This window comes from Diachasmimorpha longicaudata, chromosome 1 (assembly GCF_034640455.1).
Source record: "Diachasmimorpha longicaudata isolate KC_UGA_2023 chromosome 1, iyDiaLong2, whole genome shotgun sequence".
Lineage (NCBI taxonomy): Eukaryota > Metazoa > Arthropoda > Insecta > Hymenoptera > Braconidae > Diachasmimorpha > Diachasmimorpha longicaudata.
In genome coordinates, this window is record NC_087225.1 from 151644 (window position 1) to 166727 (window position 15084).

The 15084-nt window shown below is 40.3% G+C and overlaps 1 protein-coding gene across 10 annotated transcripts in view; it reads right to left on the reverse strand.

Annotated features, from left to right (window-relative positions):
- Smr (Smrter) overlaps positions 1-8874 on the reverse strand; it is an 89930-nt gene extending 81056 nt beyond the window's left edge. For 3 of the 10 annotated variants that reach the window (XM_064126147.1, XM_064126137.1, XM_064126067.1), the window contains exon 1: positions 7660-8154. The gene's annotated coding sequence lies outside the window, so the exon portion shown is untranslated. The other 7 variants (XM_064126119.1, XM_064126084.1, XM_064126129.1 and 4 more) reach the window with 7 other exon arrangements.
- Between the last annotated feature and the right edge of the window lie 6210 nt (positions 8875-15084).

The window sequence follows — 15084 nt, forward strand, 5'->3', positions numbered from 1 at the left end:
AAGTTTAATTTTAATTTTACGAAAAATATACCGAGTATGAAATATTCACGTGGGACTAAATGTTGACCGTCATTTTTCACTGAAAATATTGTAATGCGGAGGAACGGAAGAGTTTAATTATAGGATGGTTCATTTTTCATTAATGAAAAAAAATTAAATATTTCCTGCTGCTGTCGGTAGTTCCAATAACGAATTAATATTTTATAGATATCGGTTGGAGTATTAAATAAGTAAGCAAACTCGAATCTCATGAAAGCTCTTCGCAATAATTATCAACAATATACAGTCCGAAATGCCCCGTAGAATTTTCCACCTCGGCAACTCGACAAAATTCGCATAGTTTCGACCCGGACCCCCCCGGAAAATCCCTCAATCCTAATAACTCCGACACAAGACGAAAATCCTCAAACTTGCCAAAATGAAAAAAAACCCCACCCCAAACCTGGGAAAACGTCAATGCATTACTCACCAACTGGAGTTACAAGAATTCACATGACCGAACGCAAATGCGTGTGCCCAACCAAGAGAATAGACAAGATAATTTTAGATAGCAACCGTGAATAAATACAAGACATAGAATAGCGTGAATCGTACATCATAGCACTAATGTCAGTCGGTATTTGCTGGCTCATATATCCAGTAAGTAGGAGCAAAGAGACGCGTTTATCCTGGTAACCCACGTGCCAACGAATTTTTCGCCCCAAAAGATTCTCCACAAAATGGCTGAACCAAAAACCCCACGAATTTTCACACTGACACAATATTTCTTTCGCTGGAAAAAATTTTTCCTACATCGAGAATTACTCTGGAATATTCAAAAGAACTAAAAAAAAAAAATAAAACGCACGAAATGCAAAAAAATGATATACGGCTTCCTGGTGGTAGGGATAGGGATCGTAGGTGAAATAAAAAAATTGCTCCCTCAGACTGTGCCCTCACACACCGACAATTTTATGTTCATGAAGGGCTGGTGAAAGTGCACACTTATTCCCTGGAATTACACTGCGTGTATCGTGCAACGTGTTTACCAGGAGAATACTGTACCTGAACGAGAGAAAAAAAAAAAAAAGAACCAGGCCAGAGTCACAGAAGCGAATGAGAACCCACATATATGCTTGAGGGGATAAGAGAGAGAAGGGTACCGGTGAAAAAGAGCGAGAGAGGCCCCAACAAAGCCCTGCGCTCGCTTTCACGTCTAAGGCACATGGCAACATATATCCACGGATGCGCGCAAAAATTTTTCGGCACGTCCATTACTCTAGCTGTTGGTGAGTGCCAAGGTACTACTCTCCTCCTACCCCAGCTCTCTCCCCCTTTTCCTTTCTGTCCACTCCTTTCAGTACGAGTTTGCATGTATTTTTGATCGTCTCGTGGCCTGGATGCAGCTACAAGCCAAAGGGGTATGAGTGCACAATGTGAAATGTTTTCAAGATGACACTTGTGACGATGAAGAGAGAACTGAAAATCATTTTTAGACGTCAATCATTTTCCCTCGAATTCTCTCTTCCTCATCTTCTGTGAGTTCGGGACAAAAGTTGAAGGGAATTGATGGGCAGATAAATCGAGAGAACGAGCCTCGGAAAATTTGAAACGTGGATTTGAGGATAAAATTGGAGAAATTTTGGTGAGGAGATGAATATTCAGGAAAAGTTTTTTTTATGAATTTATAGAGGGGACCGGCCTTGTTGATGGATGAGAATAACTGATTTAAAATTATGTTGTTGAGATGAGTTTGGTCATTCGATTAGTTGATGCGTCATTTTTGTGTTAATGAACTTGTTTTCTACAATCATTTGGAGTAGGGGAGGTAAAAGTTATTGTGAGACTATCAGAATAAAGAAATTTTTATGTCACTGAAAAATTCTCTTCGAGTTATTTGTGAAGTCGAAAGCTCAGGCTGATTTTCAGACGCCATTTATACTTATCCACTGACTCTTATCTCGGGGCTGAAGCTGAAGAGGGTTCATCAACATGTTTTGAAATTGAGTTTGAAATGATAATTTTGAAAATTGATAATTGTGACAATGAGCCCTAAAGAAGATCATCAAGCCTCAATCATATTTCTTTAGCTTTTGCTCCGACTGTGAAGCAAAAATAGAAAAAGATGGCAAATATAAATTCAAAGAATTTGCATTTGAATTATTGAGAACTTAAGTTTGAGAAATTTCCTATAGTTTTTTGAAAAGCAAAGAGCAGTTTAACCTGCGACCGGGCAAATTCTGGAGTTCCGATTCACCGACAGCCATTTTTATAACGTTTTGTGTAAATGTGTCCATAATGTAATTGGGACGACGACCGGGGAACTAAATTATTTTTAGACCTCAATAATCTCCCCCCTCTTCTTCAAGTTAAAGAAAAAAAATAGAGTGAAGTGATTTCGGAAATAAATTAGAACCAATATATTGTAAATACTTCAGGTGATAATGACCATATGGCATGTCACTAGGACAGTTGAAAATTTTGTTTTACGTCAAATACCATATCAATTGACATGTAAATTTTTTCTGAGATATTAATTTTAGGAATGGAGAGATTAAAAATTATTTCTGAACATCAATAATTTCCCTATTTTCGTGTCTAACTTTAGGGCAAGCGTTTGAGTGTATTAATGGACATATAAATCAAGAGAAAGAGAGTTTTGAAAATCTTAAGCTCCGACTTACTGACAAAATTGTAAAAAATCCCGCTAAGAAGACAATGATAAATAATACAGAACGAGACCAGAGTGAAGGGGCTAATTTTACACATTCTTATCAACAATCCTATATTTTTAACAGTCAAAAATCTTTCCAAAAGACCTATAGTTTCCCCTTTTTTGCCATGAAATAAAAAGTTGAAGTGAAGTGATTCCGGACATAAATAAGAACGAATGTATTTTCAATATTTTGAAAGATAGTAGCAATGTGGAATGGCACTAAAAAACTCGGAGAATCTCAGCTAACCCGTGGTGTGGCAATTTAAGTGTGGCCCTAACAATTATTTTTGAGCATCACCCTTTTTTGCGTGATACCGAATTTGTGAATTGTCCAACATCCATCCAAAATCAATGTAACGTCGATTTAGAACAAACATGAAAGACTAGTTTCACCACATTCCTATCGAAAACCACATATTTTTTCAACACCCTGAAATATTGAAATAAAGCGATATTTTTTTATCTTCAACTCAAACGAAAAAATTTGGGGCAAAGTGATTAAAAAAATAAATAAGAATGAATGCATTTTAAATCCTTTGATAGATCATCACGATGTGACATACCATCAGATCAATTCGATAATATGGATTTAGATGTGAAGGGTTTACAATTTCGAAAATGAAGCAGTCTAAAATCTGTTTATAGCATTAATAACTTGTCCATTTCATCGTCTAACCTTAGAACAAACGCGCCCAGGAATTGATATTTCCATAACTTAAGAGAACGAGAATTTCCAAACATCTTAATCGTGAATTTGAGTGTAATATTGTGAGAACGTTTCTCAAAAATAAAATAAATAACCTCGAACGACGAAAACCAAACGACTAGTTTCCCACATTCCTCAAGATAACCACGTGTATTTTCAAAAGTTAAAAATATTGATACGCGACGATAGGGCACTGTATGCGCCTGAGAATGTCGTCTAATCGAACGCCATTTTGATATCAAACTCAGTTACGCCATATTGACAATAGTCTTTCATCGGGTTTGCTGATAAATATAATATTTTTTTTCACCCACTCATTTTACACACTTGCGATCAAAGTACTACCCTGATAATCGGCACTAATGACGATTGTTTCATGTTCACATATTTTTACCAACGATTTATCTCCCCATTTTCCGTTACTCTCAATGACTACAGTTTCAAGGAATGAGTACTAGACTATGTTGCATTTAATCTCTAGTAAGGGAGATAGTTCGTTAAGTCAATTGATAAATTTGATTTTCAAATTGTCCTTCAATACCCCGGCGACAATTTAAATTGCCAAGTAGTTTTTTTTCTCATTTTCGTTTTCCAATCAACGACTGAATTTTGCGAGACAAGCCCCTGGTGACGTGGCCCACCCGCTCCTTCAAATTAAATTCATAAATAAAATATTTCACAAAAGAAACAAAAAAAATTGCATGTCAATTCCCAAATGGATGTTTTCCAAATATATTCGATAAGCACGAAATCGATAATAATTGCTAAGCAATAAGAAGGTCGACGGAGTACAAATAATTGATGACTTGTAAATTACGTGATTATTTAACACAAATTCAACCGTTTTCCCGGAACTTCATAGTTGCACTCAATGCGATGCTCCAATGAATTATCCATTCATGGGTAATATTTGAAAGTAATTTGCTTTAATTGATACCATTGACAGACAAAGGGAATGAAATAATAAAATTTTACAGAAACAAAAAAAGTAATGAGAAGGAAAAAAAACACTCACCACAAAAATAAAAACCCTCCCATGGATGTAAAAATAGTGGAAACACGTCTGTGGAAATGAGCAGTGAAGGAAGGAGAAATAAAAATTGAATTTTTACGCTAACCCGTATTCCCAAGGCACTCCTGACGAGTTGCATCACCTTTCTAACGCTTCCACGTCATCGTGCAAAGGCTTGTTACCCGTTAAATATATCACAAATGCTATCAATCACACAGAGATCCGAGAGAGTAACCGCTGAATTCCCTTGAATATCACTCGTCAATTAAGAATTCCATGACTAACAGGGAAAAACTTTGAATTTCGTTCGACCGTCGGCAAAAACATGTCATCAAGAATTTGCTAATCGCAAAAGTTCGAACTCACGATGGAAAAAAAACCTCCCCACCCACATCCTCACGACATCATTTTTTCCTGCAGCAATTCACCGCGAGAAGAATAAAAACTTCATTCACAGAACAATGAGAAAAAAAAAATCTGAATTCGTCGGTTCCACGTTGAAAAATGAGGACAATCAATAATTCCCAGATGTCACACTAACGCAACGTTCGCAATCGCACCCACAACACAACAATTCATTGCAAATTCACCAAATAGATTTGCAATTATTTCACGACAATTCGAATCATTAAATAATCCCATGAAATACGGCATCAACGATAAACCAATAAACTCATTTTATTTCATCTGTAATCGATGACTTCAAACCAATAACATCACCCCATCACTCCCTCACTGTGTCCCAAAAATTGTTTTCCCGATTGTTTCACAAAGCACGTAAAACCCACCTCAAATTGTGCGATTATAATTCATAAACGAACGAAATCAATTGAAAATACGTTTAACCAATCGGTAATCACGCGACTCACTTGAATGATAATCCTCACAAAATTCACATCTACATTTCCTTCAAATCGCCCCCGATGGACCGTCTCCTCGATTAAACTCCTTCGACAGACCCCGTAAACCCAAAACTCATCACTTTGACTTTCAAATCCATCCAGCTCGAAAAATACCACGTACACCGACGCGTTGGTAACGCACCCAGAGTCTACACAAGCCTTCGCGAATATCAATTCAAACGCAACACTGTGCATCGTCGCACCCGCGTCACGCTCCAACGAGGACGCACCATTTCGATGCATTATCACCATCCCCGAACGCATCTAGGCATCACACCATTCGTCACACTCCCATCATCATCCTAAAAACAAAAAAATAATAATAACTCGAATAAAAACTCTCAAAACACCACGATCAAGCCCCAACGACATCCCAAGAGCCCAAGGGCTAGGTGTAAATCTCCCAACAAAAAAAACCTAAATCATGCCAAGTCCCCTGATTTCGTTGAAAAAGAGATTGTAAAAATTTTCCACAGCAGAAAGAACACGAGGGCTCACCTCATCATCACCCGGATTACGTGAAAAATATGTATCTCTCGCATTATACACCATTGCACGTCTCCAGATAAACCATTTGCAGACATATTCCGCAGAGTACACTCACACACTCGTTAGGCTTCAGCATCCCGCCCCCCAGGCTCAGCAAAGCCCTCGCCGAGGAATAAAAATCCTCAAAACAACGATAAAAAAAACTGCACCTCACGTTACGTTTGCTCAAACAAAAGGACCACGAGCCACGTACACACACGCATACGCACACAAACACACACACACACACACAATTTGATTATTTTTAACCAAGAACAGATTTAGATGCAACTTTAATACGTACACCTCGTGCCTATTAATGCACCGTCGGCTGGAGGGTGACCAAAGTTCACCAAAAAGTCTCCCGAATCAAAGTTAAACCCGAAAAATGCATCGTCCACATCACCAGTAAAAAAGGGAAAAAAAAAATGCCAAACTATTCTCGCTATGTTCACCGAAATCACTGTTCCCCACTCGCGTCTCACTCGAACTAATTTTCTCCCGTCTACCCAACACAAAGTTTTAACATTTGTGCATCATACAACGTATCGAACTCAAACACCAAATTCAGTTCACAGTGACGGGAAACAGGGATCCGTACACGACTGCAAAGTAAACACAATCGTTTGTACCTCAACATTGTACACATTGCGTGTCCCCAATTCTCGGAACTAAAGACAAAAATGTTCAACGATTTTTTTGAAAACACGGGGCGTTACACAGAGAATAACGTAACCATTTTGCCTCGTCTTTCTCCACCACTCTCACCAACACCATTCTCTCCCTCAGTCGGTAAACCCGTACACCATTTCGTGGCACAGAAAAACATTACCCCAACCACCGATACATCATAATAAAGAATAATCAAAATAATTGGAATAAATGGTGATGGTGAAACGTTGCGAACCTGAAGTATTCCATATGATTCCCTAATTAATCATTCCCGTATGTCGTCCGTACACTGACCGATCCAAAGCTCTCTCCCAAATATACGTTATTTATTGTTTAATAAAAAGCGTTACGTTGTTGCTCGGGCGTTCTCGCCGGGTCAACGTGCACTACTGGAGACAGAAACACCGTTTTCTGATGGAACAGAGCTAGTTCGCGCACAAGGAGACGGCGTAGTCGCCGCGTACTACGATGAACAAAAAAAAATTGGAAACTTTATTTTCTTAATTTCCACTGTCGCCGATTCATTCACCATTTCTATTGTCTACGAGCAATGAGAAGAGACTGAGCACTGGATTTTTCATTATTCATCGCCAAAACATTGAACATATTGTTCATAGCACATTGGCGATGTACATTCCACCGTAATTCTCTTCAATTTCTTCCATTAATTCAACTTGTGCTGCTCACCAAACTCACTCACTGATCAGTGATAAACGATAATAAACGTTATGTCCGCGATAGTTGTCCGACTATTGACCTATGAACGAGAAAAAAGGTGAGATTAACCAAGAATCACTTGGGCCTGTGACTTCTGTCTGTTAGAACCGCATTCATGACTCAAAATTTTAATAAATGTTTACTCGCCCCCCGCAATTCCCTGATAATACTCAACGCCAAATCCGAATTCACAGGAAGATAAACCCTGGAATTCAAGATGCAGAATCATCAATGCAATGACTCTGCATGTGTTAGTGATGGAGGGGGTGGTACAGAAGAAGCATCAATCCTTCTGCCACAAGAAAGACAAATAATCCACGAACATAACCATAAAAAATCTTCACAAACACCCGCCCCACCCGGATAATTCATTGAAATAATCGCACATAAAATAAGAGGACGCGCCCAGGGCGTTGAAAATCCTTACCACGTTAACTCTTCCGTCGGTAACACTCACTATTCCACACAAACCACCTCAATCTAAAATTCTCAATAACCACGTTTTCATACATTTAAATTAATTCAGATGATATATCGAACAGTGAGAATAAAATGGAAGGCATCAAACGATCACCAGGGCATTTCAGCACAAATATACAACACGTTGATTTGGGCATTGAAACACAAAAAAAACGAAATCACACACTGTACACGAAATAATACCCGGAGACTCCAGACCGCTCGTACACGACAACTTCGTGTACTCTCGATATATTCATTTAATGAATTTTTAAAAATATCTATTCACAATATAAACGTGTATATTATTCTTTAAAAAGTCACCGTACGTGTATTTCTAGTTGATGGTGGCCGAATTCGGTGCGTAAACGGTCCCGTGGCGTTTTCAGGGCCGCCAGGTTAACGTCACGGAGGGAGAATACACACCGACACAACCATAGATCGAAACACCGTGGACGGACGGACGTAAGGACGGACGGTTGGCCGGGCGCAGAGCGAGGCGCGGTACAACAGAGACGAAAGAGGGGCTAAGTGGGGAGGGGGGAGTTCGTTGGAGCGTCGGCAGGGGGAGGGGGGTTTTGGTGCGAGAGAAAGGGAGCATTGAGGAGGGTTAAGGCTGAAACGACGTCGACGTTGTCTCATGGCGAGGGACGCCGGCGCGGTGGGGAGTGGATGTACCGCTATAGCAAACGAGCACGAGAAAGAGCCATATCGCGGCGGAGGGCGGGCGAAAATGTTGGAGTGCCAGAGAAGGGGAGTTGCGGCAGGACAGGGATGCATCACGACGGGGCCCCCGGTGGGGTTTGAATTTCATGCTTAAAGGGAATTTATTTATGGATGAGGTGGGGTAAATGTTATTTTAAATAATTTTTTGGTGGCTCTTTCAGGGGATGAAGGGAATTGTTTAAGATAATTTTTACTATTTTTGAAGGCGGTGAACGCAAGAGGGATAGAAAAGAGAGAAAGAGAGAGAGAGAGAGAGGGGTATGCACCTGTTTTGAATTCCTGATGAAAGGTTTTTTGCTTCCTTCTGGGTGAGTGTTTTGATGATTTTTAACCCCTCCGGGTGCTGGAGGATGTCGATGATGAGGCGATGCCCTGAGTAAGGTTTTAGAACGACAAGTACCTCGTGTTTTTCTTATTTTTCGTTCTCAGAATTACACCGCCAGGTTTTGAAACAGGTACGGAGTTTAGAAGTTGAAGATGAGTTTCTTTTTTTTTCGTGGAATATTCACCCGACTGAGGTGTATTTGCATCTCGTGTTTTTGTTGTATTGTTGAACACTTGCACGTAACACTGGTTATTATATATTCGTGTAACTGTATTCAGGGGGGGGGGGATTTTAATACCGAGTGGTAGATGTACTTGGATGAGTACATACGTTATATTTGATAAAGATGAATTTGTTCAATTGGTTGTAATTGACGATATTCTTGGGGATAAAAATTTATCGATGCAACACTGGTGAAATCATAAAGCAATACACACACGATGTTGTTTTATGAAGGAGAGAAGTTTTGCACAAGAACGGGTCGCAAGCAACGTTATACCCAAGTACTTCGGCCGTTCGTTCGCTCCGAACGGCCGTGCTGTGTGTAGCTCTCCCCGACTTAAAGGGGATGGATCGTTTGAGGGATATTTCATAATGGACGATGTTTCGTTGAAATTGTGCATTATGACTTGAAACATAAAAAATTCAGCTACATCATTGGACTTTATCGCTTCCCTCTCTGACCAAAAACAATTTTGCCCTTTGGCTGTGGAGTACTCAGATGAATATTTCTTTTTTTATTTCAATTGTTATGCATTTCAGTGTATGCATGAGAGAGACGGACCCTGGGGCATTGCAGGCCACATCTCGTCGTCATGATCAATGAAAAAGTCTCGTCAATGACGATCGACGCTGAATGTACTTTGGCTAGTTTATTCATATAGAATTTTTTTAATTTCTCAATTTTACCATTTTTTTTCATAACGAGCACTATTCGTTATGCTCAGTACAGTCAACTTTGACGCGTAGTTATTTTTTATTAGATTTATACTCGGCTACAAGCCATTTTGCGTGTCCAAGCAAAAATAACCTGCCACGACCTCGAAATCTAAGTGTTTCTTCGAGTCTAGTGTATCCGGATCACTTTGGAGGGAAATTTTTTTCGGAGGAAGTACTTTTTCACGATTTTTTTCATTTATTTATAGCACGAATAACTTATTTATACCTGTGGGCATGTGTGAGTCTAGTTCATGGATAAAATTTTGAGACAGACGATGATTTCGAGATCTGCCTGTCCCGGGGCAATGGGGATAAAAAAAAGAAAAATCATCGAGGGGAGAGGGAAAGGCATTTTGACTCGGTCCAATGAAGCAGCAAAACGTTGCTTCAGTCTTCACTAAATTTTCTCTATCTCCAGTTCCTCCACTATTCGTTTATCATTTCAATGTTTTTTCCTCTCTATCTCATTTCTTTTTTCTTCATTCAAGTTGAAATTTTTTTTCGCCACGTACTCTCGCAATACGAGAGTACGCGTAGAACGCCAGTGGATACCCGGATATAACTTCATCGATCCAACTGCTCGTGTCTGCTGGATATAAAGTCACGGGATCGTGGCTACATACACAAACACAAACACACACGCACGCACGCGCGCGCGCGCGCCAACACACACATACATATTACTCTCCTCTTCTCTACCCCAGTAACCATCCTCTTGTCCTCCTTCATTCGCTCTATATCTATTTCCATTCTATCATGAACTTTCAGCGAAAGTTTTCAAACAATCGAAAAATTTCGTGCAACAATTCATTCGACGATGGGAAAATTGTCCAAAAATTCACTTCCACAATAGCCCCATTCTCATCACCCTGAATTAACCGAGTTGAACAAGCCATACTACCTGATAAAAAAAAATCCCCTCTTCAGGGAAAACTTTTATCGGCCATCGGGGTGTTGAAATTTTTACGAAAAACCCAACTTTCAAAAATGGGTAAATCAGTGCCGCTGCAGCGCTAAAGGCTTTTTGTTATAAAACTTGAGGGGAGAGAGAAAAAAATATTTCAAGCACCCCAGAATGGAGTGTACGGTCCTGAGGCACTCGGGTCTCGTATACAGTCGAGCTGGCAGCGCGGCTCCGTGGGCCATGCAGTGGAGTGAGGAGAGGTGAAACGAGCTGATTCCAGTTCGCGATCGTGATGAGCGAGAGAGAGAAAGCACGAGGGTAGAAATGCGAGGACAGAGAGGGAGGGATAACCTACGCCTTGGAGTTTGTACGTACGCGAGGGGTGCATGGAGGGTGAAGGGAGAGGTGGAATGAGGAGGAAGAGAGACGAGCGAAAAGCGAGGCGAGTAGTGGCGAAATGCTCGAAGCCGAGAGTAAAGGGGTTGCAGAAGGGTCGGTAGAAGGGGGGGGGGTGGCTAGAGGGAGATATATCGTGAGAGAGATGTTGAGCGACGCGCGCAACCAACACAGGGCATGGTAAGCCCAAACGGTGACATGACAACCCTGTCGGCTTTCGAGTTTAAAATCGGCAACACTGCTGAGCAATACGAAACTACCGTCAGCAATGCTGGTTGCTGCTTGGCTGCGGGCTGGCCTGTGCTGGCTTCATGGACGCCAGGCAATCGACCAACACAGAAAACATACAGCGCCCCTGTGAACGGCGAATTGAAGAAGGAAAGAATCCCGTTTCTGATGGTGCGATGAGGATGATGCCAACTGTTTGGGTTTTGAGGGAGTGAGATGGCGCGATGAATTGAGAGACGGGGAGAGAATGAGAGCGATCCGAGAAGATGAAATGGGAGAGAGAGAGATAGAACTCAGCGCGAAGTCTAAGGAGAAGTCTCTGTACGTGAAACGAAGTTCTTCATCGACTCCCTCTTCCCCTTGTCGTGGAATTTTTGAGGATAAAGTTTGGGGGGGAAGTAAATGGAGAGAGAAAATTTTATTTCGAAGATTCTGGCTGACGGTCTCCGGAGATTCTGAGGATCCGGAGTGGAGTTGTGATGATTAGTTTCAGGAATTTATTTGCCGTTTTTTTTGTGAGGGAGTTGTGCGGGGAAAGGTGAGGTGTCTGTCACACAAGCCCGAAGGACACGACAGTGTGATGATAATTGCTGCCACGCACGACGATTGTATTACGATCGTTCTCATGTTCTCGCCTGGCCTCCTCCAGTGTTTTACTCCGTATTTTTTGGCATCATTTTCACAACTGCAATCGGGGAGATGGAGATTAGGCGGTGCTGGCACTTTTGGAGGTGTCTGGTTGGTGGAGGGAGGGCAGTAGCCAGCGACAGTGCTCCCAGTTGAATAGTCGATAGACTCTGGGGGCCGATGCATTATATCTGGTAACTGAGGAAAATAACGATGTCTCGGGAGAGAGAGAGAGAGAGAGAAAGAGAGAGAGATAGAGAAAGACAGAGGACGCCGAATTTCGGTCTCTATGGTAAAATCCTCGTACATCCACACAAAATACAATCCGAAAAATCTCATTCCAGCAGTGGAGGGGGAAAAAATGGATTAAACCGCTGGAACAAAAAGCAAAGTGACGGTATATATTTTTGGATTGGAATGTTTATGCCCAGCCGGAGTGAAAATAAAATGAAATACTGGATTGAAACAGCTGAGTAAAAATTTTTCAGGAATTTACAATGTAATTGTTCATGAATCCCCTGATTAATCTTGAAAAATGAGTATCACGGGAATTTAATTTTGGATGAATTACAAGGGCGGAATAACAATTACGTGAATTCTCTCACTAACTCGGACCTTTCATCCACGCGTCAAATTTAAATTTCCAGTGGAATATGAAATTTTTTTAATGAAAGTTTCTTCGGTGAGAACATTACAATTTCACGTAAATTTTTTTTTTTGCTTCAAAAATGGTTTACAATATGCTTTTGCAAGTTCACGTGTAAATTCTCCCTGTACTAACCATACCTTATGCTTCATTAATAATAAGTAACAAACAATCCACCTTCTAAATTGAGAGCATTACCACATTCAGCATGAAAATAAATTCAATAATCAATATAACCAGCGCACGTTGCACATCGTCGATATAATTATCACAACCATCATACACGTTGCTTGTCATTATTATTGTGATTTATTCGTTTGGGGAGTTGGCGTTGCTCGTTAGAGGTACTGACAAGGACAGAGAAAATTTTCATAGAGACGATAATGTACAAATAGCGTGCCAGAAGGGGCCGCACCTCAGAAAGACGATGATCCGCTGCATCAACTTCATAAATGCATCGGATACGAGAATTGAGAAAGAAGACCTGAGGATAAAAGGAAAGGACATATCCAATTTCTTATCAAAAGGAATGAGGAAGAACTTCAATCAATTGTCATCTGCAATTCCATTGTTGGCAACCGTTTTCAACTTAACTTTATGGTACACTTCTCGTTAATTCTCAATTATTCAAACAAAATTGAAACAATTAGAAAATAAGGGGAATCTATTCCTCAATTTTTTGACCATTTCAAATTCGGCTGCATTAGAAAAGTCTTGTCACTACAAAATCTGATTTTAACTTCACTTATTCCATGCAAAGTGAAGGAAATCAGAAAAATTCGGCTGAATATTTTTTCGAAATAAGATATTGTGATTCGAGAGTAAAAAAGTAGTTTTTTTCGTCCTCGACTGGTGCTATAACCCTTTCACGGGCCCATAACTAGCTTCATCACAAGTATCGAACGATTTTTTTCATCGTAACGTCTGCAAAAAGAACGTTTTCGACATTTGAAAAGGTATTTTCTCGCACAGTAGGACAACAAGTCCCTATTGTTTATTTTCAGTATCGAAAGTCTTTCCGGGCTCGTTACAAAAATCGTACATTAAAGCACTAGACCACACATATCGTTTTCAACCACTGGGAGTTCGACAAACCGAGCCGAAGGCCAGGTCTGTATTCAGATTCATTGGAAAAAAAAATTTATGGTCGAGTGTTCCGCACTATTTTATGTCACTACATCCAGCAAGTCGATAAACGAGGCTCATTGCTCGGTGCGACATAATTGTATTTATTATCTCCTAATCTGTATAGTCGAGCTACTTGGCATTTTTTTCACTAGCTGCGGAATATTACAAGCATGATCCATGAAAAAAAATCTTGGGAAAAATCTGTTTTCCATCTGTATATCTGAAAATCCAACTGAAGCTTGGAATTCTTCTATTTCCACTGCGGAAAAACAGCAATTGCCATGGATTTACTAAGTCTATTCCAAAATTTCACGATTTTCCTTCCTGCATGTAAGGTAACCACTCTGAAGTGACCTCCAAGTCTTCCAAAAATTTCAGTTTTTCCGCTGACCAACGAGTGTGTTTATCAGTCAATATAGGGAGAGAAAAATTCTTGAAAAATCACGTGCCTGTTCGTAATCTGCCAGTCAAAACAATATTCGGTCAAAATTACGGAACAATAACGCACTTTTTCAGTGAACTTTCAGGAAAAAATCCAAAACGTTACAGAATAATTATGGAACACTCATTAAAAAATGCGTAACTGTTCCGTAAATTGTACTACATACTGTTTTGACTGGCAGATTACAAAACAGCTATCCACATACTCTAGACTCATTGATGGCGTTTGTTCTTTCTCGTCCGACATATTCGCTATCAATTTTCTTTTCGCCAGGCGTTCTTGACAGAGCACATAGATCCAAACGATCGTGCGCGGACGCAGCCCCTTCTCTATCAACCATCAACCCCTTTCCCAGTCCATTATTCTCCTAAAACTAAAAGGTTCGTACTCTGTATGCGCCTACGCATCGCGCGGACAAGCAATTCGGTGCCAAAAGCACCACAACATTGCCAGAAATATTTTCCACATGAATAATGAAATGGCCAAGTACTTTTCCGAACCCTTACAAAATTCGATTTCGGGCTGGGACCAAAGACGCTGCGGGGTCCATCAACACTAGTGCATAAACCTACCGAAAAAATACCTGGGACTAGGGCGATTTCACCTACCATTGTTTTATCTACACAAACAACGAATGCTGAGTTGGAGCCCTCCACCAGGAAGTGGAGATCAACTGCAATGGGCCTGGTAACGCGGGCGAGAGCACAACAGTCGTCTTCCGACGATTATTTATTAAAATCAATGCAATCATCTTTGCGTTTATCTTCATTAATATTTTGTTTATTGATATTTTGGAATTATTTCAGTACTTCCACAAAGTTTTATAATATTCACTACAGATTTTAATATTGAAACATTTGTTTTTATAATTCATTTTTTACAAGTTCTTCTCCGTTTTTCGTCATTACTCCTTGGTACATAGATACACAGGTTTACACTTAACATTGGTATATGGTCTTAGGAGCATCGTGTGACTCAGCATGTAGTTCTCGTCGTGGGAGAAGAGTAATTAAATGCGCTCGAGCAAAGAGT